The sequence below is a fragment of the Chanodichthys erythropterus genome, chromosome 14 (genome assembly GCF_024489055.1).
Source record: "Chanodichthys erythropterus isolate Z2021 chromosome 14, ASM2448905v1, whole genome shotgun sequence".
Lineage (NCBI taxonomy): Eukaryota > Metazoa > Chordata > Actinopteri > Cypriniformes > Xenocyprididae > Chanodichthys > Chanodichthys erythropterus.
The window spans coordinates 19,046,217-19,070,446 of record NC_090234.1 but is presented as its reverse complement, the minus strand read 5'-3'; the positions used below and the strand labels follow the sequence as shown (position 1 = coordinate 19,070,446).

The 24,230-nt window shown below is 36.3% G+C and overlaps 1 protein-coding gene and 1 long non-coding RNA gene across 7 annotated transcripts in view; both read left to right on the top strand.

The window, feature by feature from the left end:
- Nucleotides 1-2,784: 2,784 nt before the first annotated feature.
- On the top strand, nucleotides 2,785-5,785 carry LOC137036275 (uncharacterized). Its single transcript, XR_010897146.1, has 3 exons — nucleotides 2,785-3,066; nucleotides 4,264-4,340; nucleotides 5,452-5,785. It is a non-coding gene; the product is annotated as an uncharacterized lncRNA (long non-coding RNA).
- A 6,531-nt stretch (nucleotides 5,786-12,316) lies between these two features.
- Nucleotides 12,317-24,230, top strand: part of adarb1b (adenosine deaminase RNA specific B1b) — a 177,668-nt gene continuing 165,754 nt past the window's right edge. For all 6 annotated transcript variants that reach the window (XM_067408640.1, XM_067408634.1, XM_067408638.1 and 3 more), the window contains exon 1: nucleotides 12,317-12,463. The gene's annotated coding sequence lies outside the window, so the exon portion shown is untranslated. The remainder of the gene's footprint in view (nucleotides 12,464-24,230) is intronic.

The window sequence follows — 24,230 nt, the reverse complement described above, 5'->3', positions numbered from 1 at the left end:
CTGTCTGTCTGTCTGTCTGTCTATCTATTGTCTGCCTGTCGTCTGTCTATCTATCTATCTATCTATCTATCTATCTATCTATCTATCTATCTATCTATCTATCTATCTATCTATCTATCTATCTATCTATCTATCTATCTATCTATCTATCTATCTATCTATCTATCTATCTATCTATCTATCTATCTATCGTCTGTCTGTCTATTTTCTGCCTGTCTATCTATCGTCTGTCTGTCTATTGTCTGTCTGTCTGTCTGTCTGCCTGTCTTTTGTCTGTCTATCTGTTTGTCTATCTGTCTATCTATTGTCTGTCTGTCTGTCTATCTATTTTCTGTCTGTCTATCTATTTTCTGTCTGTCTATCTATCTATCGTCTGTCTGTCTGTCTGTCTGTCTGTCTGTCTGCCTATCTTTTGTCTGTCTATCTGTCTGTCTATCTATTGTCTGCCTGTCTTTTGTCTGTCTATCTGTCTGTCTATCTGTCTATCTATTGTCTGTCTGTCTGTCTATCTATTTTCTGTCTGTTTATCTATTTTCTGTCTGTCTATCTATTTTCTGTCTGTCTATCTATCGTCTGTCTGTCTATCTGTCTGTCTGTCTGTCTATTGTCTGTCTGTCTGCCTATCTTTTGTCTGTCTATCTGTCTGTCTGTCTACCTATTGTCTGTCTGTCGTCTGTCTATCTATTGTCTGTCTGTCGTCTGTCTATCTATCGTCTGTCTGTCTATTGTCTGTCTGTCTGCCTATCTTTTGTCTGTCTATCTGTCTGTCTGTCTACCTATTGTCTGTCTGTCGTCTGTCTATCTATTGTTTGTCTGTCTATCTATTGTCTGTCTGTCTGCCTATCTTTTGTCTGTCTGTCTATGTATTGTCTGTCTGTCTGCCCATCTTTTGTCTGTCTGTCTATGTATTGTCTGTCTGTCTGTTGTCTATCTATCTATCTATCTATCTATCTATCTATCTATCTATCTATCTATCTATCTATCTATCTATCTATCTATCTATCTATCTATCTATCTATCTATCTATCTATCTATCTATCTATCTATCTATCTATCTATTTTCTGCCTGTCTATCTATCGTCTGTCTGTCTATTGTCTGTCTGTCTGCCTGTCTTTTGTCTGTCTATCTGTCTGTCTGTCTATCTATTGTCTGTCTGTCTGTCTGTCTATCTATTTTCTGTCTGTCTATCTATTTTCTGTCTGTCTATCTATCTATCGTCTGTCTGTCTATTGTCTGTCTGTCTGCCTATCTTTTGTCTGTCTATCTATTGTCTGTCTGTCTGTCTATCTATTTTCTGTCTGTCTATCTATTTTCTGTCTATCTATCGTCTGTCTGTCTATCTGTCTGTCTGTCTGTCTGTCTGTCTATCTATTGTCTGTCTGTCGTCTGTCTATCTATCTATTGTCTGTCTGTCGTCTGTCTATCTATCGTCTGTCTGTCTATTGTCTGTCTGTCTGCCTATCTTTTGTCTGTCTATCTGTCTGTCTATCTATCTATTGTCTGTCTGTCTACCTATTGTCTGTCTGTCGTCTGTCTATCTTTTGTTTGTCTGTCTATCTATTGTCTGTCTGTCTGCCTATCTTTTGTCTGTCTGTCTATGTATTGTCTGTCTGTCTGCCTATCTTTTGTCTGTCTGTCTATGTATTGTCTGTCTGTCGTCTGTCTATTGTCTGTCTATCTATCTATCTATCTATCTATCTATCTATCTATCTATCTATCTATCTATCTATCTATCTATCTATCTATCTATCTATCTATCTATCTATCTATCTATCTATCTATCTATCTATCTATCTATCTATCTATCTATCTATCTATCTATTTTCTGCCTGTCTATCTATCGTCTGTCTGTCTATTGTCTGTCTGTCTGCCTGTCTTTTGTCTGTCTATCTGTCTGTCTGTCTATCTATTGTCTGTCTGTCTGTCTATCTATCTATTTTCTGTCTGTCTATCTATTTTCTGTCTGTCTATCTATCTATCGTCTGTCTGTCTATTGTCTGTCTGTCTGCCTATCTTTTGTCTGTCTATCTATTGTCTGTCTGTCTGTCTATCTATTTTCTGTCTGTCTATCTATTTTCTGTCTATCTATCGTCTGTCTGTCTATCTGTCTGTCTGTCTGTCTATCTATTGTCTGTCTGTCGTCTGTCTATCTATCTATTGTCTGTCTGTCGTCTGTCTATCTATCGTCTGTCTGTCTATTGTCTGTCTGTCTGCCTATCTTTTGTCTGTCTATCTGTCTGTCTGTCTACCTATTGTCTGTCTGTCGTCTGTCTATCTATCTATCTGTCTGTCTGTCTATCTATTGTCTGTCTGTCTGTCTATCCATTTTCTGTCTGTCTATCTATTTTCTGTCTGTCTATCTATCTATCGTCTGTCTGTCTATTGTCTGTTTGTCTGCCTATCTTTTGTCTGTCTATCTGTCTGTCTGTCTATTGTCTGTCTGTCTGTCTATCTATTTTCTGTCTGTCTATCTATTTTCTGTCTATCTATCGTCTGTCTGTCTATCTGTCTGTCTGTCTGTCTGTCTATCTATTGTCTGTCTGTCGTCTGTCTATCTATCTATTGTCTGTCTGTCGTCTGTCTATCTATCGTCTGTCTGTCTATTGTCTGTCTGTCTGCCTATCTTTTGTCTGTCTATCTGTCTGTCTGTCTATCTATTGTCTGTCTGTCGTCTGTCTATCTATCTATCTGTCTGTCTGTCTATCTATCGTCTGTCTGTCTATTGTCTGTCTGTCTGCCTACACTCTAAAAACTCCTGGGTTATTTCTTTAACCCATTTTCTGGGTTATTTGTGTTGGGTTAAAATTATGGGTTATTTTTTCAGAGAGTAACCATTTTCTGGGTTATAGGGCTAATATTTTGACCCAATTCCTGGGTTGTTTAGGTTTCTGGGTTATTTTTCAAAGAGTAACCCATGTTCTGGGTTAACGCCCCTTCCCCCCGCCCTCGCTGTTGTTCTGGAATTTTCTCACAACAGTCGTTTGAAACAACCGTCACTTGAACTTGAACGCACTCGATCCGTTTTGGCCTGGGCTTCTTCGGTGCAACTTCATCGCGTGTTCAAGGTAAGCAAGTATTTTCAGTGTCAATGTAACGTAAACTTTTCTGTGTCCATGTCCCCGTTGCTAGTTTAGCACCATCTGTTGAAAAAATGACCATGGCTTACCGTGGTAATTCTGTGGTTAGCACGTAGCCGCCCACGGATATCGCGACAACATCTAACTAGTTTAAAGTCCGTGTAAAGTCAAAATAAATATGTGTTTTGAGTTTGTCAGACTAAATAAGAAAGTGTTATTAACCACCCAGCCAAATTTGAATGATTAAAAATAACGATAAGTTCATGAAATTAGGTGTCAAAATGGTTGTGCTTTTTACACATCGAGAAACGTATGATCTATTTAATGTGTTTAGAAGAAAATGACTGAATTCACTTTACACGGTCTTTAAATTCTATTTTTCATAAACTGTGCTGTACTTATCTCATTGTTATAATACTGGTAATAATACGATAAGCACAGTGCAGCTAGTGGCGACTTCATGCCGCGTTAAGGGGGTCGAACACCGGACGAGAAGCGCCGCGCTGCGCCGCGTCTAGGACAACTCAAGGTATCGCGTACTTTCTCAGTTTATGGCCAGCAATATTGTTATGTTTTAGGACATTATGAAATTAAGATAATGTCAGTAGTATGTTATGATTGTACTGTATAATTAAATACAACCGTTGCTGAGTCTGCAGTCTGAACACTTTACCTCAGAGCGTCCGTTAACTGAATGAATTGAGAATATCACCTGAAAATCCAATAACATCAGCAATTTTCATTCAAGCAGCTGATTTCTGTAAATTAATGTAAAACTAAATTTATATTGCAGCACATGGTGAAGTCAGTATATACATTAACGACGATTTGAGACAAATAAGTGTAAATTTAATATAAATCGATGTACATGGCGCTCTGTGGCGCTGCAGGATTTTGAACAAGGTCCCGAACCGTTGCTGGGCGCCGCGGACAGACGCCGAATGGCGCCGCCGGTGTGTGTACACTCATAGAGAATAATGTGTTTGAATTTTAAATACGCTTCTCTTCCGGTGTGCGACCCCCTTTAGCCGCGGCTAGAGCGACGAGGCTACACAATAGTTATGTTAACCAGCTGCGCTGTGCTTATCATATTATACAGTGCCCTACTGTCTTAAGTAGTGAGAGTTAAAGAAGCGTTTCAAGTCTTCAAATTGTTGCTAACCTCTATTGCTATGTTTTCTTCAGGTCATTATAAATGGACAGCTTTGTCGCTGATAAGCTAACTGAGTGGCGGATGTCTGGGCTGATAGAGAATTTTAGAGGTGAGCGTTTTACTCTTTTAAGGGATAATTCACCCAAAAATGAAAATATGATGTTTATCTGCTTACCCCCAGGGCATCCAAGATGTAGGTGACTTTGTTTCTTCAGTCGAACACAAATGATGATTTTCAACTCCAACCGTTGCAGTCTGTCAGTCTTATAATGCGAGTGAATGGTAACACAATTTATAAGAGTCAAAAAATATGCTTAGACAAATTCAAACTGAACCCTGCGGCGCGTGACGACACATTGATGTCCTAAGACAAGAAACGATCGGTTTGTGTGAGAAACCTAAGCGATTGCTGAACGCAGTTGGACATAGTGGTGTTTTAGAGGTAAAAAATTATATAAATACTGTTCGGTTTCTCGCACAAACCGATCGTTTCGTGTCATAGGACATCAATGTGTCGTCACAAGCCGCAGGGTTTAATTTGGATTTGTCTAAGCATATTTTTTGACTCTTATAAATTGTGTTACCATTCATTCGCATTATAAGACTGACAGACTGCAACGGTTGGAGTTAAAAATCATCATTTGTGTTCTACTGAAGAAACAAAGTCACCTACATCTTGGATGCCCTGGGGGTAAGCAGATAAACATCAAATTTTCATTTTTGGGTGAACTATCCCTTTAACTGCCCTCATATCATCTCTCTATACCTAAATATTTTTCTTGAATATGGCTTAAATGTGTCAGTGTAAGATTTTGTGACAGTCACAACTTCTTTGACAGTGGGGAATGCATCTCTATAATAACCCTTATAGTTAAAAGATACTTGTGCCTTGCCTTTAAGCTGTTATGCATAATAATGGGCCAGATATTCACCTTTGCATTAATGTCATTATTACACTTGTTAATGAAAGAAAAGATGGACAGTATAGACTGTCATTCACACAAAATGGGTAATGCTGCAAAAGAACCACATTAGTTAACTAGCAAATTGGGCCACGTTTTTTTTTTTTTTTTTTAAACAAAACAAAAAAAAAAAAACCAACAGCATTCCCTTAAGAGTGATTATTTATTAGCTTGATAATCAAAGAGTGTCTGGTGAGTGGTTCACAATTGTCTCGACTTATTAACAATACTCATGTTGTCTTGTTTTCTGTCTTTCAGGTGAAGACATAGATGAGGAGGCATTTCTTCTCTTAGATGAGGACACTATCAAAAATCTTGTCCCTCAAGTTCAATCCAGTTATTGAATGTTGTCAAATGTTTGAGAGAAAATGAGTTGTTTATTTTTCTATTTTTTCTAATGTCTAATGTTATTACAGTGTGACCTAAGATAAATAGGTCCAAGTGTGTAGAGTTTAATTTAATTTAATGCAATAAAAATGTAAAAGTGCTTGAAGTGTGTAAGTTTCTGAAGTTTTATTTTCTGAAATAAGGCATACTGGCATAGTAACCCAAGTTAGGTTATTTTTGACCTTTGACCTTTGGTTAAAAAGGGACCTACTAATTTCTGGGATATTTCAACCCAGATATTGGGGTTGTTCTTTTGACCCAAAAGTTGGGTTATATTAACTACAATTTTGGGTTATTTTAACCCAAAATTTGGGTCAGGTATTTAACCCAGAAGTTGGGTCAAAAAGAATAACCCATTTTTCTGGGTTGAAATAACCCAGAAATTAGTTGGTCCCTTTTTAACCCAGGATTTGGGTCAAAAATAACCCATTATGGGTTATTTTTGACCCAGGAGTTTTTAGTGTGTATCTTTTGTCTGTCTATCTGTCTGTCTGTCTATCTATTGTCTGTCTGTCGTCTGTCTATCGTCTGTCTGTCTATCTATCTATCTATCTATGTATCATGTAATCTTTTTTATTTATTTTGTTTTATTTTATACATTAGGATCTGTGAGGCACTTTGAGCTGCATTTAATGTATGAAAGGTTCTATACAAATAAAATTGACTATTATTATAATTTTTATTAAAAGAGACTCAATTGAGAGTACGTTTACACAACAGTGATGTACTAAAAAGGAAAGTTTTTCTTTTGCGTTTTTGAAAAGTTTTGCGTACAGATGACAACATTGTCAATACAATCCCTGTTCATACAAATCTGCAAAAATGAGGAAAAACAATCAAACAAACAAAACGCTGATGTTGTGTAAATGAATGGCCAAAACTCATAAAAAGTTTTCTGTTTTTAGGTTAGTTTTAGTGTTGTGAGTCAATGAAAAAAGTCAATGAAAAATTGTCAATTTTAGAAATGATTTGTAAATTAGTCTTCCTTTCAGAAAAGGTGAATTTTTATATGCAATTTTATATCTAGTACATTTTATTAATGTGCTAAATGGTGTTATACCTTGTGTATGTATTTTATATAATATATATCCAGTAGGCTATAGCCATACATTGGCCAGCTTTCCTATTGGATGACTCAAAGCACACTTGCAAGTTGAATGAAGAGCATTACGTAAAACATAAGCGTATTGCACTTAGTGCACTCAAGCATTTTAACATCTCAGACCTCGGATCTCTGACCTTTATAGTTGTACCTGCTTTTCATGAGTGTTTAGGATGCCTGCTCTCTACAGACTCTGACGCAGAGAGAGAGAAAGAGGGGTCAGATCGCAGGGGCAGCTCTAGACGTCCCCTGGAACAGACGGGGATAAAGAGCCTCCATAGGAGGAATAACAACAGGGATTGATGGGCGCCCCAGGCTAGAAGTCTGTTCTATTATCTGTCTACACTGAATGCAAAGGTCCCGTGTGACGTGAAACAGTCACAGCAAATCAGAAAAGACTTCATGTTTAATATACAATTCATATAAAATTAGATTAATTAGGTTTATGATACCCAGAAAATGATCCATTACTCATCACTCGCATGGTCTGACTGGTTAGGTGATTTGTTACAATTGAAAAATGCCTTAGTATACTCTTAAAGTGGTGGATTATGATTTCACTTTTTTTATGATTACTTTTTTAGTGACAACAAAGGGAATGAGGCCATGTTATTGCAATACAGTACATAACACAAATTCAATAGCATGTCATAAAAGCAAGATGACAACATAAGTTATAACCGTAATTAAACTATATCTATTCTATCTTCATGCAGCATATATTCTCTGGCTCTGTAGGATCTTACAACAGTTCCCACATGAGTGATTTATAGATTTTCATGACAGAATATGCTAATCTAGGATACTGTCTGACTCCAGTTTGAACATAAGAGGCTGAACAGTCTCTGACATTTTCAGTGAGTCTAAGTGAGGTAATCAGCACTGCTAACGCAAGCTCTTGAAACTCCGCCCTCTTCTTGGGAGCAGCAGCTCATTTGCATTTAAAGGGACACACACAAAAATGGAGCGTTTTTGCTCACTCTCAAAAAGTGACAAATTTAACATGCTATAAAAAATTATCTGTATTTTGAGCTAAAACTTAACATACACACTCTGGGGACATCAGAGACTTATTTTACATATTTTAAAAGTAGCATTATATGACCCCTTCAAAAATAAAGTTTCCAAAATCTTTTTTTAATTTTTTTATGCAATGCCACTGAACCCGTTTTGGTTTCTCAAAGAACTTCTTTTCCCCTTACTTTGCAGAACATTTTAAAACTATATTGATTATTTCCACTATAAAGAACCTTTTGTGGAATGGAAAGGTATGGTTGGTAAAAGTTCTTCATGGAACCATATATAGATTCCATTAAAGAACCTTAAAGGTGCAGTAGGTGATCTGGGAAATGCTAACGTTAGCCTGCTATCATTGAAAGCATATGATCCCACCCTCCCTGCAAATCACCGTCCAAAGCCACGCCTCTTTGCAAAGCGTCACAAGAGATGGCGTTAAATTACCTCATGTTTCAAAGCACCTAACAACACAAAAATAATGAATGTAAACAACTTCGAGAGCTTGTACCTGACTGCTGCAGATTAATTTCGGTGTTGATACTGTTGACATGGAAACGCATAATTCTGAGTCTAAGGATGTGAACAGCGTGAACAGCTCTCTTAATTGCGGTAGTTATGTCACCTATTACACCTTTATTTTTTTATTTTTTTTTTAGTTTAGCCTGCTTAATTCTAAATTCTAAATACAACTAAATTCTAAATACATTTTTACAGCTGAAAAATAAGTTTTAAAGTGTTAAAGTAAATGATTAAAAAAAGTATATGATGTTTATACTGTATATGTGCTTGGATATCAGCCATAATCTATAGTTAATTGACTGTTGAGATGTGAGTTGTATCAGGGTTAATGAATTTGGACTTTCACTGTGTATGAATGACATGGGATTTTGGGCACAGGTCTTTATCATTTAAGAAACTGTATTGGTGGTCCAATTGTGCTTTTCACAAAATCAGTGACCTTAAAATCTTCCTGTCAGAACTCCCACTGATGCAATCTTGTGCAATATTTTAAATTCCTTCCGATGTCTTTCTGTTTTTGCCGGACAAAGAGGACAGAGTATGGAAATTTTTAACATATTCACCTCTATTCACATATTTTGATAAAGTAAGTCGAGGGGTGGACAAGGTTGTCTTTTATTCACTGATAGGGAAAATAAAATACATTTACAAAATTACCAACATTTTACATCCTGTGCCTTCAAGTTTTAACTGCACATTTAATGGCACCATTATTGTCTGTTCATCACATGATGCTATCATATGATTCAGCAGAAGACTTAGAATAGCACAAAATATATTATGATTATTATTATTACTACTTTTAACAATAAACAAGATTAAATATTAATATTACAATAATATTATTCAAATATTAAAGAGTCTAAAACCAAAACATGTTGATGCGCATGAGGAGACCAATAAAGAACTGACATACTTCAAACCACTAATTCTTGCCCTCAATAATGATGGTAAAATCAATAAACAGTGAACTTGTAAAAAACATTTGCTCTATTGATTTCTCCCCATTTGCCCTTTAAATTTGGTCTGGACACAGATCTAAATGGACTACCTATAGTTGCAGATCAGATGTTTTTGTGACCTACTTAAGTTAGCAAATTAGCAAAAAAAAGAAGGATAAACAAATACAGGTGTAAAGTGCAATCTGTGTTAATTAAAGGCAACATTTTCATTTGACTTTTTTCCTTTGGGATGATGTAAATAAGGTTTGTGCAGTTGCTCTGAGCTCTACTGTACAAATCAAATCAAATCAAATCAAATCAAACAGTGTTCCCATACTCACAGAAAACCTTGAAATATCAGTATTTATGAAAATGGGATTTGAAAGGTTACAAAATCTTAAAATTTGTGGAAAAGACACAAATTGAATATTTATTTGGCTAGATATCACTCTTTGTGAGTGCTTGGCTGCGTCCAAAGTCTTGTATTTCCCTAGTAGCGGAAAAACAGTATGTGTCAAAAGAAGTGTGTCTGAATTCACAATACTCATAAAATAGTAGTACCTGAATGACCTACTACTTTTAGTGAGATTCTGAAGTGTGCATGGACACTTTACTATCCCATGAGGCCACGGGAGAGGATTTGTGAATGACAGTGAAGCGAAGCAACTGACGCTTGTTCGTCACATGATAATGGCAACATGGGGAAAGTACGTCCGGATTACATTCATACTAAATACATTCAGAACATACTTTTTCAGCACTCACAAAGTAAGTACTTATTCAAAATAAGTAGGCTTAAGGATTAAGATTTTGCCCATTTTTATAAATGTTTGACAGCATTGACAAAAAGTGAAACAAAAGATATCAAAAAATGAGGCATTTTTAAAACTTACCTTTGCCTTTTGCCAGGAGAAAAAGGTGAATTTCTTTGAAAAATATACAACTTATGTATTTTTCTGTTTAAAGTGTAATATACTTTTATAAGTTAGCTATTTGGGGTAATAGAGGAGAGCGGGGCACAACCTAACGCTTTTTGACTTTCTCAGTTTGTGTAAATGTACTTAGGGTTCAGGGAATTTCTTTTGTTCCACATTAATTTCACACATGTCTGGTACAAATATGTGGCTTTGTTTCATTAATACAGTATATACTTTTTTCTTTATTTACCCTGAAAGAAGGGAAGTGAAATGTGACAACATGCCCCATAGCAACATGATCATGACAGATTAAGATTAAGATTAAAATAATATCAGTTTTGTCTAATTTTAAATAAAAACAAAAAATAAAGATGAAAAATTAGCTTAAGTAAGAAATTTACTTTTGCTATTGTTAAATAAATGTTCAGTGATATCTTCCAAAAATTTTTGAATTTTGGCGCAATTTTGTCTCTATGTATTGTTGATATGGCAACTAGTAAATACGCATAAGTAAATAAGTAAGTTTCTTCATGCTAATGTGTGTGGACCTTCATTAATCTTCGGAACACAAATTAAGACATTTTAGTTGAAATCCGATGGCTCAGTGAGGCCTGCATAGCCAGCAATGACATTTCCTCTGTCAAGATCCATAAAGGTACTAAAAATATATTTAAATCAGTTCATGTGAGTACAGTGGCTCAATATTAATATTCTAAAGCGACAAGAATATTTTTTGTGTGCCAAAAAAAACCCAAAACGACTTTTTAACATTATCTAGTGATGGCTGATTTCAAAACACTGCTTCAGAGCGTTATGAATCTTTTGAATCGAATCAGTGATTTGGGTCATGTACCAAACCGCCAAATTGCTGAAATCACGTGACTTTGGCACTCCGATCCACTGATTTGATTCGTAAACTCCGAAGCTTCAAGAAGCAGTGTTATGAAATTGGTCAAATTAAAGGGTTATTTCACCCAAAAATGAAAATAATGTCATTTATTACTCACCCTAATGCCGTTCAACACCCATAAGACCTTCATTCATCTTCAGAACACAAATTAAGATATTTTTGTTGAAATCTGATGGCTCAGTGAGGCCTGCAAATGGGCAATGACATTTCCTCTCTCAAGATCCATTAATGTACTAAAAACATATTTAAATCGGTTCATGTGAGTACAGTGGTTCAATATTAATATTATAAAGTGACGGGAATATTTTTGGTGAGCCAAAAAAACAAAATAATGACTTATTTAGTGATGGCCGATTTCAAAACACTGCTTCAGGAAGCTTCAGAGCATAATTAATCAGCGTGTCGAATCATGATTTGGATCATTTGTCAAACCGCCAACGGCTGAAATCACGTGACTTTGGCTCCGAACCGCTGATTCGACGCACTGATTCATTATGCTCCAAAGCTTCCTGAAGCAGTGTTTTGAAATCGGCCATCACTAAATAAGTCGTTATTTTGTTTTTTGTTTTATGTATTATCGTCACTTTATAATATTAATATTGAACCACTGTACTAACATGAACTGATTTAAATATGTTTTTAGTACATTGATGGATCTTGAGAGAGGAAATGTCATTGCTCCCTATGCAGGCCTCACTGAGCTATCGGATTTCAACAAAAATATCTTAATTTGGGTTCCGAAGATTAACGAAAGTCTTACGGGTGTGGAACGGCATGAGGGTGAGTAATAAATTATATTATTTTCATTTTTAGGTGAACTAACCCTTTAATGTCATAATTTTCATAAAATGAAGACTAAATAAGACTAAATGTATGTTAAGAACATTATTGCGATCATATCTGATTATTATCAAGCTGGAAATGCTTTAAAAAAAAAAAAAAGTCAAGTATTATGGGACATATTTTGTCCTTGTCTCAAGAAAGAATCAGTGGTCACAAAGTGTGAGAACTCGGTATAAAACATAAATACTTTAGTAGACTGCAACCCTGTAATAGCTGCAGCCAAGCCAACTGATCATCATCACTCTGTCGTTTACAGATATAATTAATTAAACACAACAAATTTGCATTTTTATCTTACAAATGTAATCATCCGTTGTGTTTACAGCCAATCTGTTTCGCTTTAGTGTCATCCGCCAATCAGATTCATCGCTTGGGTTCAGCCTCCCGCCCTGACTGACACATTATGGGCGGTCTCTGTATTCCTCCAGCCAATCACAGTGTGTTTCTTTAACCACGTTGCGCGCTACCGACGGGCGACCCCGTGAGAGTATTCTAGGCCGCTCGTGTGATCAAACAGATCTACATCGTTCCCGGGAACATCATCGAGATTAGAGGTGGGCTCTCAACTTTATTCCAATGGCGGACGGGGGTCCTTTGAATCTGTATTGAGGTGCCGATCGCCGCATTCACACTCGTGAGTATTGACGTTTCTCCACTCTTGTGTTATTTTTAGACGCGGGATATTTTGCGCGTGTTCCCGCTGTGTTTATGTAACGCAAACGGCTATTTTTTTAAAACCGAAAGCTCCTCAGATCCTGACGCAAGTTGTTTCTTTGGTTATTTGAGAGGGTAAGAAGACGCAGAACTGCCTTATAGTAGATGTTAACCCGCCCCCGCTGCTGGAAGGTGCGTATTATGGTGTTTGGTGCTGAACGGGAACGCGCGTGTAGTGTGAAACTGTAATAATGAACGCGATGCATCGCTGCAGCTCTGGTCGGAAGCGGAGCACGCGAGCCTGTCATAATGCAGTTCCACAGTCCACAATGAAAACGCGCGCGGTGGATAGATGGATGGATAGAAAATAACGCGCTTGTGGTAATAAGATGGCTTGTTTTGGATAAAAACACGAGTCCGACGCGATGTTATTAGTCAAGTGCATTTACAATGCAACTTCCAAATAATATTTCTGTCGAAAAATGTGTTCGTGTGAAGCGCCGTGACAGAAATCAGCCATTCACATGTCTAAATTTGTCCAGTTCAATTTAGTCGCTCCTTCTGCAGATAATTTGCAATACACTGATAATTCTGTCATCATCTAGCCATTATGTATTGTTTGACTTTTTTTTTTACCCCGTGAAAGACAAAATGAGTTACCAAAACGTCAAAGGTCCTCGGTGCCGTTTAGTGAAGGCATATGGTGATATATAATATATATAATATATAATATATATATATAATTAGTCCAGTAGCCATATTTACCCTGCAAAGTGCTCTGTAAAAATATATATTATTACTTTAAGCAATAAACATTAGCCTATAGTATATTTCAACAACTATTTTTAGATATTCTTATTTATTTACTGTTACATCCACTTAAAAAGTCCCATCAAGTTGATTTAATTTTTCTTAAATAACTACTATAAGAAAGTAGCACACATATTTAGTGTATGTTACCACATAATGTTGTTTGGCTGTTATTATTAATCGTCACTTTTTCAGACCATTAGTCATCAAATTCTCGGTAAACACCATATTGATGGTGACAGCAAGTGCAGCTTTATCATATGAGATGTAGCTCACACACAGATCTTTTTGTCTTTCAAGTAATTTCAAGTGCATTTCAATTTGGATGTGACCACAGGTTATGATATCTGAGTGGGTCATTTGTTTACTTGGTAATTAACCTCACAATTTTTACTGTTTTACTGTGTTTGCCTGTTTTATGCAATTGCTTCTTCTTAACAAGAGTGTGCTGTTGTTGTGTTTTTTTCCTGTTTTTGTCATTTCTTTCAATTAAGAGACGGCAGTCGTGCTCAAATATCTCACATCTATCAGTAATGATTAATTGTAGATTTCAGAAATTTACGTTTCCTTCTTTTGAAAACTGATATTTGTTAGTACTGTATGTCAAAGCAGCTCTATTATCCTGACGTCCTGCTGAAGTTATTAATGCCCAGCGTGTCAAATACTTTTAATATTGTGGGGGATGAGCAGCCATCAAAGCAGCTTAACCATCCAACCTCAGAGTAGCCCGTGAGATAACCTGATGATGGGCTGTTGTCCTCTGCGGAGCATAAGTGCATGATTCACTTAGAGACAGCCAATCTCAGACTGCTTACATCTCCTTAGTCATACATGCCCTGGAGATTCAAAGCTCATATTTGTCTCCTAATAATGACTTGGCTGCGCTAATCAGATGTGGAAAGGCATTATGAGCATATTATGTGGAAATGAAGTTTGAGAGCATTGATATTTGAATTTGGTGCATGACGCTAGTATTATTTATACACAAACGTTCTCTGACAATCTGCTCGCCACTCAAACACACCGAGGTGCTGCTTATGTTTGGCCTGTCGGCCACCCTGTCTGTTAAAGAAGTGTGTAATCTGACACATGGTATCACTGCATCCTTGTTAACAGCTTGTTTTAGGGTCATGCCATTGTCTACATGAGCAGTGCATCAGTTAATACGTTTTCGACCAGATCGTTTGCTGTGACGTGGAGAGATTCCTGTGCTGCGATCTGTATTGGTTGGACAGACGAGTTTAGCCACAGGGCACACAAAATGTGCCATTGAGTATTGGGTGTCTCATTTGATGTTAAGTTCAGAGTTGAAGGTTAGGCTTAGCTGTGTATTTGTTCTTCTCTGTGGCACTTTTTTGCGCCAGACGTGTCAAATTGAATATCATCTCGAGTCAATTTCTTTTAATTTGTCCATTGGGCTACTAGCTAAATATGCAGGAGGTGACACAGGAGGTGTTTTTTGATTATTCCAACCGCTGATATAATGATCCGGAATGAAAACTTTTATACCATGTGCAAATAGAGCTGGGCAATATATTTTTTAGACTTATGTTTTTGTGCTTAAAGGGTTAGTTCACCCAAAAATTTAAATTATCCCATGAATTATCCCTCTGATATTTTAAAAATATCCTGGCTCTTCCAAGCTTTATAATAGTAGTGAATGGAGGATGTGTTTTGAAGCCCAAAATAAATGCATCATAAAAATATTCCATATGGCTCCAGAGCGCTAATAAAGGCCTTCTGAACAGAAACAAAGGGTTTTTGTAACAAAAATATCCATATTTAAACCTTTATAAGCTAAAATAACAAGCTTCCGCCAGACGATTGTGTTAGTCTGAAAGTAAATCATGGGATAATTTTCATTAATGTATTTTTATTTATTTTTAAAATTTTTATTTTAATCGGATGAATCATCATTCAATCAAACAACTACTGTACATAAGTACATTTGAAATGTTTAATGCATAAAATGAAGTTTCTAGTTCAAAATATTAACAAAATATAATATATACACTTTGTTTTTTTTTATTTGTTTTTAAATCAGAGGAATTATTGTGAATTATGTTAAACATTTAAAGCTAGAAGTAGAATGAAGTAGCTACAATATAGCAGAAAATGTTAATAAAATCTAAATGCATAAAAAAACTAATATATTATATTAAATTATATATTATATTATATTATATTATATTATATTATATTATATTATATTATATTATATTATATTATATTATATTATATTATATTATATTATATTATATTATATTATAATATAATATAATATAATATAATATAATTTAATGCATGCAAAGACTTCCATGACAATTCTTGTCAAGTTCTGATTCATTGAAATGAACATTTGTGTAAAAAAAAAAAAAAAAAAAAAAAAGTATAGAAATAAATCAATCTTTCCAAATCTAATGCTAAATTTGATGCAATAGGGTGTTTAATTTGACTGAAGTTTAAATTAGAGCCGCTCTAAATCTCTCATGTTGCTAGACAAGAAACAAAAAAATTGTGAAACTAGTCTTTAGGGAAGTTGAATAAAAAACACATTAAATCACTGTGATATTCAAGATATTGCTTATTCATCACAAATATAATATTCATGTTTGTTATATCGCCCAAACCTATGTGGAAGTGGCATATTGTCTGGTCTGTTCCTGTTGCACAATACTGGATGTACAGCACATCTTAGACCGTTAGTCAGGTGGAAACTACCAGCACTGATTTCCAGTTAGTCTAGAGGGAAGATTGAATAATGGGCGTCAGCAGCAGTAAATACTGTAAGTTATTGTATGGTGTGATGCACATAAATAATGAACACAAAGGAGCTATGTGTGTCACGATTATGAAAGCTGCAGCTCTATTCATGTCCTCAGTCTACCCCCGTCTTGAGCTGAGTTCATGATATCTGCATCATTAATACTTCTATCATAAGGATGTTTCAAGTGTTAAAAATGGAGTGAATACTTTGCTGAAATCTAAAGAAAAGGCTACACTGAGTTGTTTCAAATATATTGATAACATTCCCCCAAAGAGTTGATAAATTGCATCCGGGCTTGTTTACTTGCTTAAATGTTCCTTGAAATGTGCTGATAAAGATGTTTTTTTTTTTTTTTTTGATTTCTATTTTGAAGGGTGCTGCTGTTTTCACAATATAAGTGAAATGAGTTGTTGGTGAACATTGTGGGGGAAATTTTTGTTGGTGTAGTCACTAGGGATGTGCACAAGTACAGTAATGATTGATCATTAAAATACAACTGCATATCCCCCACCATTTTTAAAAAAAATTAAATTTAAATTTAATTTTTTTAAAGGCACTCCTGTTTTCTTCATAAAATGTGCCAAATGCCAATCCATAATATTTATATTTAATACTATTTAATACTTCGGTTTCACTTCCTTTTAATATTAAGACAATTTTTTTTCTCCTTGGGTTGATATTGGCTAAACAACAAAACCTTAAAGGGATAGTTCACCCAAAAATAAACATTCTGTCACTAATAACTCAAACCTGTAAGACTTTCGTTCATCTCCGGAACACGCTTGAAGATCTTTTTGATGAAATCTGAGAGCTTTCTGTCCCTCCATAGAAACTTTGATGCTTCAAAAAATGTATAAAGAGATCGTAAAATGAATCCATATGAATTGATAGCTGTCAATAGAGGGAAAGAAAGCTCTCAGATTTCATCAAAAAGATCTTTTATTTGTGTTCTGAGGATGAACAAAAGGAACAACATGATTAGTGACAGAATTTTCATTTTTGTGAACTATCCCTTTAAAGCAGAACTAAGTAACTTTTTTACCTTCATAAATGGTTTTCTAAGTCCTTTCGATGGTTAATTGACCTGTAGTGGTGTGTTTGAGGCGAGCACTAACCCCCTCTGGCACATCTACGCCAGAAAGCAGCGCTTGCAAGTTGAGCTTCGCCGACCCGACACGATCTCGCCTCATGTTCACGCGAGAGTGACAAAATGCTTTACGGTAATTCAATATACACATACCCACCTCCATCGAGATTTCTTGTACTGTATTTGCAAAACTACTGTGCTGGTGAGCGTTGTAGTCGTTGTAGTCCAGAGCTGCGCTTGGAGTATTTACAGTGTGATTCACTGAAGGAACCTGTAGGGGGAGCTTCGCAAATCTTACGGAGTTCCGCTTTAAGGCCAAAGTATACTTCGGCTGTCCGTGTTAAGCGACAGTTCGTGGGCGTTTGACCACACTGTCCGTGTGCAGCACAATTTTTTTTGCCCGCACAAACTGTATGCGTACAACCTCGCGTGTGCGAGTGACTTGAGAGCTAAAAGTGTACTTTAAAAGGCTTGTGCATTTAACTGTATGTGAGACTTAGCAAAACACCGAAAAATTAAGTATACCTGTGCCTTTAAAATGACCAAACAGGTCTTTGCTGGAGTATTTTGCTTGATGGTCTCTGGATTTGCTGTAAAATTGTAAAACCTTACTGTTGAGGTTTCTTGCTTTTTCTCTCCTGTCTTGCTTTGTTCTGTGTTAATATTCGGAAAGTGACTCAAAGTTGTGTTAAAGCTGGTGAGTAAAGTTTTAAGAGTATATTTATTGGACTGGAAGTATTGGCCCTTCGGTCACAGGGATGGGGGAGGGTGGTTGTGTGGTTCTGTAGGCTGACTAATTGGGCAGCAGCATGGCCGATGGAAATGGAGGAGCGGGATTCAGGGTTTTGTCATGGGCCTGGTGATGAAACCGAGGCTAACGTGGCTGGGACATCCTGAAAGCTTCCCAGAGGGCACATCATTGCCGCCCCATCTCCTCGTCACAAAATCTGGGCGGCGCAGGACCTGCAGGTTTGCAGCGATTACTCATGCTGAATAAGTTTGTATGTTGAAACTGCGGTTGCATAACTCCTTTTAGAACAAGTGCAAGGCCTTAAGAAAGTACACCAATCGCATCAGCTGTGCATAGAAGGGCTGGGGCACGGCCAGCCCGTTTCATAACTTCTTACACAAAAGGAATCAACCATTAGTGAAGAGGGGGAAATAGCTTCCCGCATATGACAATGCCGGGATCTGTGCAGCGCGTCAGATGACTACTCCTACTCCCCCCTAGTAGGAGTAGTTCCACTGTTCAAAGGTCACCCCTTACTGCACAGATGTTTGACCACAAGCACAACACGCACCTTAATGAGACATCGTTCAGCATTTAACATGGTTGTGCGTCATTCATATTTATAGTGCACAGAATGTTTAAACGCTTGCTCCAGTTTGTTCCAAGCGCTTCTCACCAATGCTGCGGCCTATATATTGAAGATGAAAAATATTCCTATGACTTCTATGCATACTAATGAGCTGTATGCTGTTTGTGTACTACTTTTTATAATGATGAAATATTTTTAGGATTATAGATTGACTGTTTTTAATATCAGTTATATTAATTAATAGTATAATAATAATAATGATGCCATTATATTTAAGCAGAGTTGTTTTATGATCAAAAAGGTTTGTCTTGAGTTAACTAAGCGTAAAATAATAAATGCATTAATATTTATAATATAATGTTTAAAATAATTAATAATTTAAAATTATTATGCAGTTATGCATTCAGAGTTGTTTTGCAATTCTTCTTAGTTATCTCAAATTGTTAAAGGGGTGGTTGATTATGATTTCACTTGTTTAACTTTAGTTAGTGTGTAATGTTGCTGTTTGAGCATAAACAACATCAAAGTTACGGTGCTCAAAGTTCAATGCAAAGGGAGATATTTTCTTTTACAGAAATCACAAATGGCTGGTAGGGACTACAATGAGCTTGGTGAAATCACAAACCACAAAATGTAAGGCTGTAAGGCTTACTGACAAATAGGGCTGCAACAACGAATCGATTAAAATCGATAAAATTCGATTATTAAAAGAGTTTCTTTAAAAATTTCATTATCAATTTGTTGTGTCGCGCGACTATTATGCCTCTCAATAAGACGCAGAGATGTTTGAGTAAAAAAAAAAGCGCGGTTGAGCCCGAAGCAGAGCGGAGCAAAAATAAATAAATAAATAGCAGAGCGGAGGTAGAGGAAAGACCATCGGAGAGACCCGTAACGTTGTTCTGAACAGGCACGCCGTTGGCACGAGGGACAGGACCCCCGCAGTTTTGAAAAGACAGAAATCGACCCCCGCACTTTTGATACGGGCTGCTTCAATTAGTCACGCTATATCATCTTTTAGCTTTGGATATTTTCTTTCAAATTAGACCATTTTCACGTTTCTGTGAGCTTTCGTTCATAAATAATCAACTGTATTGTCGCGGATGTGAAGAACAGGAAATGCGCTCTCGAACGGAGAAACCGTCTATGGGAGAAACACGCAATCTCCAAACCATCGGTTAAAGCGTGCTAACGTTTTAGGACAGGTCGATGGTATATAAATCATGCCCGAATGTCAATCAAGCCAAACCGTCAATTCAGAAACCAAGAATTTGACACTTGAAGGTAATGAAGCTGATCTCTCAGGTTGACGCGCGAGCTGGCATGACTGAAGTTTTCGTGAGGATTTAAGGTTTATGGACTGTTTTGATTTTGGTAATTACATCTAGAAAGATAAAAGCATTGATGGCATCTATAAAATAGATATCTGAAAGCGAAACGAAAGTGATATTGCCTCGTCCAGTGAGGAGGACGCACGAGAGGAGACCTGCGTGTTTAATTGGTATGTGTATACTGTAATACTACATTTACAATGCTTTCACTTCCACGATCACTTTGATCGTGGAAGTGAAAATCCAAAAGACCATGACTAAAACTAAATCAAAATTTGCTGCCAAAATTAACACTGATCTGTTGTCATGTATTTATTCTGTGATTTGTCCTATATCGGTTATTGTTGACAAATATATTTGTGTTTGTTGTAGCCTACTTTTTAGATTTCATTTTAAAGTTTTTTTTTTTATAGCACTTGGTCATCTTAAGCTAAACAAAAATATACATCTTTTTGTGCACTTTATTTAAAAAAAACCTATATTTTTGGCAGATGTAAAGCATACATGTGTATTTTTTTTGTTAGTCCACTTGTTTTTTATTACTTTAACAGCTCAGGGATGTTAAAAGAGCAACCTGTTTTTGCACGTTCTGAGGATTTTTTGCACTGTGAATTTGCACTGTCATTTCTGTTTTTGAATAAAAGGTTGGAAATTAATGCCCCCCACCCCCCGATTCATCGATTAATCGTAAAAATAATCGACAGATTAATCGATTATTGAAATAATCGTTAGTTGCAGCCCTACTGACAAACGTCATTTTGGCTGCGTGTGATTCTCCTGTTTTGTTGTTGAGAAACCGAAGTGTGAGCTGTTAAAGCTCCGGCCTCTTCTGGAAAGCGGGCCGGCAGCAGCAGCTCATTTGCATTTAAAGGAACACACAAAAATGGTGTGTTTTTGCTCCAACCCTATTCAGGGCAAATTTGACAAGCTAAAATAAATGATCTGTGGGGTATTTTGAGCTGAAACTTCAGACACATTCTGTGGACACCAGAGACTTGTATTACGTATTGTGAAAAGGGGCATAATAGGTCCCCTTTAACCTAAAAAGGCTACATTTTTTCACTTGAGAATAAATGACTGTAATATGTTGTCATTTATGCAAATAATACATTAAATAGATACATATTTTCATCTGTGAAGCGCTGTTTCCTGTTGAATTAAAAGAGAGCTGTAATGGCATTGTTGGGAACTCTTCTTTAGAGACTTATGAAATGGTTCTATATTATATTAGAAGTTGCCATTGTTTGCTATCTGTCATCACAAGTACAGGCAGGTGTCTTGGCTTGCACTTTTCTTAGCCAACCAAACACTTAGTTCTCTTTGATCTTTTCACCTGAATTTATTGCGAGACAAGTGATAGAGTTTGCTTGAATTTAAAGGTGCTTTTGCCTGCAAAACTGAATCCTCCGAGTAGAACAATGGCTCCCTTAAGTGTCTTTATACGGCTTTGCACTTTTCCTGAACATTTAAGGAATGCAATTATATGCAGCAAGACACGACCAGCGAGATGAGGTCTTGCCCTACCATTAAATGACACAAGTTAGCAGTAAGCACCAGTGACAAATGTACCTGGACATCTGATGCTACGGCCAGGAGAACGGTGTGCTTGTGTGGAGGCACTCGAGAGTGATTAAAGATACCGGTTTAGGCTTTGATATGGTTTCTCTGATCCTACACAAGTGGTTTGTTTGATTTGTGTGCGTTCAAGGCAGATTTTAAGATCAGGGCCTTAGCCACAATGAGTCATAGCGTAATGCTAAGATGCAAGTGCCAGGCCTTTAGCAGTTCAGCTTGATTATCTTCACTTTGACTGCAGGTTTGATCTTTAGGATTGCTGAAACGTGGTTATTGCGTGATTGCTGGGCTTCTGAGAGAGGCTGTACGAGCACTTCCTCAACTAGCACTGGTGAAAGCTTCTGTCAGCACAGTGCATTTCACAATAATTCAACCCTTTTGTTTTCAATGCAGTGAAATAACAACAGAGGACAAGCGCATATCTGCAAGTCATATATGTTCCGTTGCTTTCTCAAGGAGTCATGATCGAGGAAGACTTGCATATTAGATAGAATGAAAGATCTGTGAATAATACACATGCATTTAAGTGCCTCTGGGGGAAAAAGAAAAGGGGGAAAAAAAAACCTCTCTTTTGTTTTTCTTTACTAGCATACTATACTGGGTGCGTTAGTATCCGGTGTAAATGAAGTGTCTTGGTTGGTATACAGAGTGCTTGCTTTGCAAAAAAGCCCCTGTAATGTGGGGTTGATTTATTGACTAAAGAAAACAATTTATGGTTTCTTGTTATTTAGACTGGTGTCTAAATGGAGTAGTTGAATTATTGAAGAAAAAGAAGTGTATTTTGCAGTTTCGGAAACTGCAGGTATCTTACCCTGAGGTACTTGAGGTCCTAATGAACTTAAGAGTGCAGTTTTCATCATGAGAAACTGTTGTTAGTTGATTAATCTTAATGTAATTTCTTTGGTTAATTAGGAAATGTGCTCCCTCAAAATTGAAGTCTATAATGAATGCTATACATTGTGAAGTACCTACTCTTTAAAGGATCCTATTACATTTACTGTTCATGTAATTTGTTTAGCTACAGCTAATTTAAAACCTAAATATGATATCCAGCAACTTTTTTTTTTTTTTGAATCAAAAGGTTAAAAACAGATCATATTAAGTCATATCAGAACATGGATCAAAAGAAATCATATTTTACTCAAGTTCTGAATGCAAGTTTGCAGCAAAATAAGACTATTTTGAGCTGATTCTTTTTAACCAGTCAGTCAATATATGATACACAAACTAATGATTCACTGGTTTAAGGTAGATGAATTGTTCTCTGAATGAACTCTCTGAATCACTGAATCAATTCACATACAGAAACTGAACTTTATCATTACATTCAGTTTTGTAATAAAGCAAGTTTTATTTTTATATATTTTTTTGTAATAAATTACACTACTGTTCAAAATTGAAGTGTTTTTTTTTTTTTTTTTTGGAAGTATCTTATGCACACAAAGGCTGCATTTATTTGATCAGTTAATATTGTGAAATATTATTAATTTAAAATAACTATTTTCTATATGAATATATTGTAAAATGTAATTTATTCCTTTAATGGCAAAGCTGAATTTTCAGCATCATTACTCCAATCTTCAGAGTCACATGATCCTTCAGAAATCATTCTAATATGATGATTGCAGTGTGTATTATCAATGTTAAAACATTGTGCTGCTTAAAATTTGTGGAAAAAGTGATACATTATTTCAGGAGTCTTTGAATAGAATGTCTAAAAGAAATGCATTTATATGAAATATAATTTTTTTGTAACTTTATCTTTACTGTCACGTTTGATCAATTCAATGCATCCTTGCTAAATAAAAGCATAATTTTCTTTGGGGAAAAAACATTCTTACCCCAACATTTTGAAGGATAGTGTATATATAAAAATAAAAAAGGGCATTGAATAAAAAAGTTGCAATATAGCTGTAACTAATGATTATTTTAACAATCATTTCTGTGATTAATTGGATTTAAAAATAAGTCAAATTTCCTGTTTGTATTTTCTGAAAAAAAAAATAGATCAATGCTTTGTGGCCTTTTTAAAACATATTTTGACATCACTATTAAGACCTTTCAAATGTTTCTTTGCTCTTCATGTTCTGACCAATTTAAGAATCAAAGACATTCAACACGCTGCAGCAAGATTTACTGCCTTTCTCTGGCCTGTCCTGCTGTTTCTGCTAGGCTGAAACGAGCATCTCGTTTTTTGCCGCTCAGTGATTGGCCGACAGTGGATTCCCTGGGAGCCATTGTTCTGTTAGAGGCAGTGAGGCCATCTGCTCTTTCCTCGGTGTCTTTGCACAATCTGCCTCACTGTGTCTGTCCATCTTCCATCTCCCACCACAGAATCAGAAGCTTATGGAAACTTCATCACACGCTCCTCTGGCTTGCAGTGACGGTTGTCGTAGGGTGCACACTGTGTGTAACTGATGTCTGTTTTTATTTGTCTCAGGAGCTGCGAAAGCATTGTAACGTGGGATACAGTTGTACTACTGTATTTTCTTGCACATATGTGTAACTGCGGTAGCGACGCGGCTATAATGCGTTATTGTCTGTAGGTACATGACAGGGTGTTTCTTTGCTAAATGATGGAAGAAATCGTTTGTTTTATTCACAAACAATCCAGCGCAGCGTAATGCAAGACAAACTGGGATGTTCTTGGCTTTTGGCCTCTGTCGTGACTGAGAGAGGCTGCTGTAGACATCACCCCAATTATGTGGGTCGGTGGATTGGCTTTCAGGAATTAATGTAATGAATAATTGATCACAGTTGCCTTCATGTGGATGCTGACTATCATGCTCACCTGAGGCTGTGGAAGGTTTTGTTTTATGATGTTGTTGAACTGAAAAGACTATTATGCAACTTTACTTTTC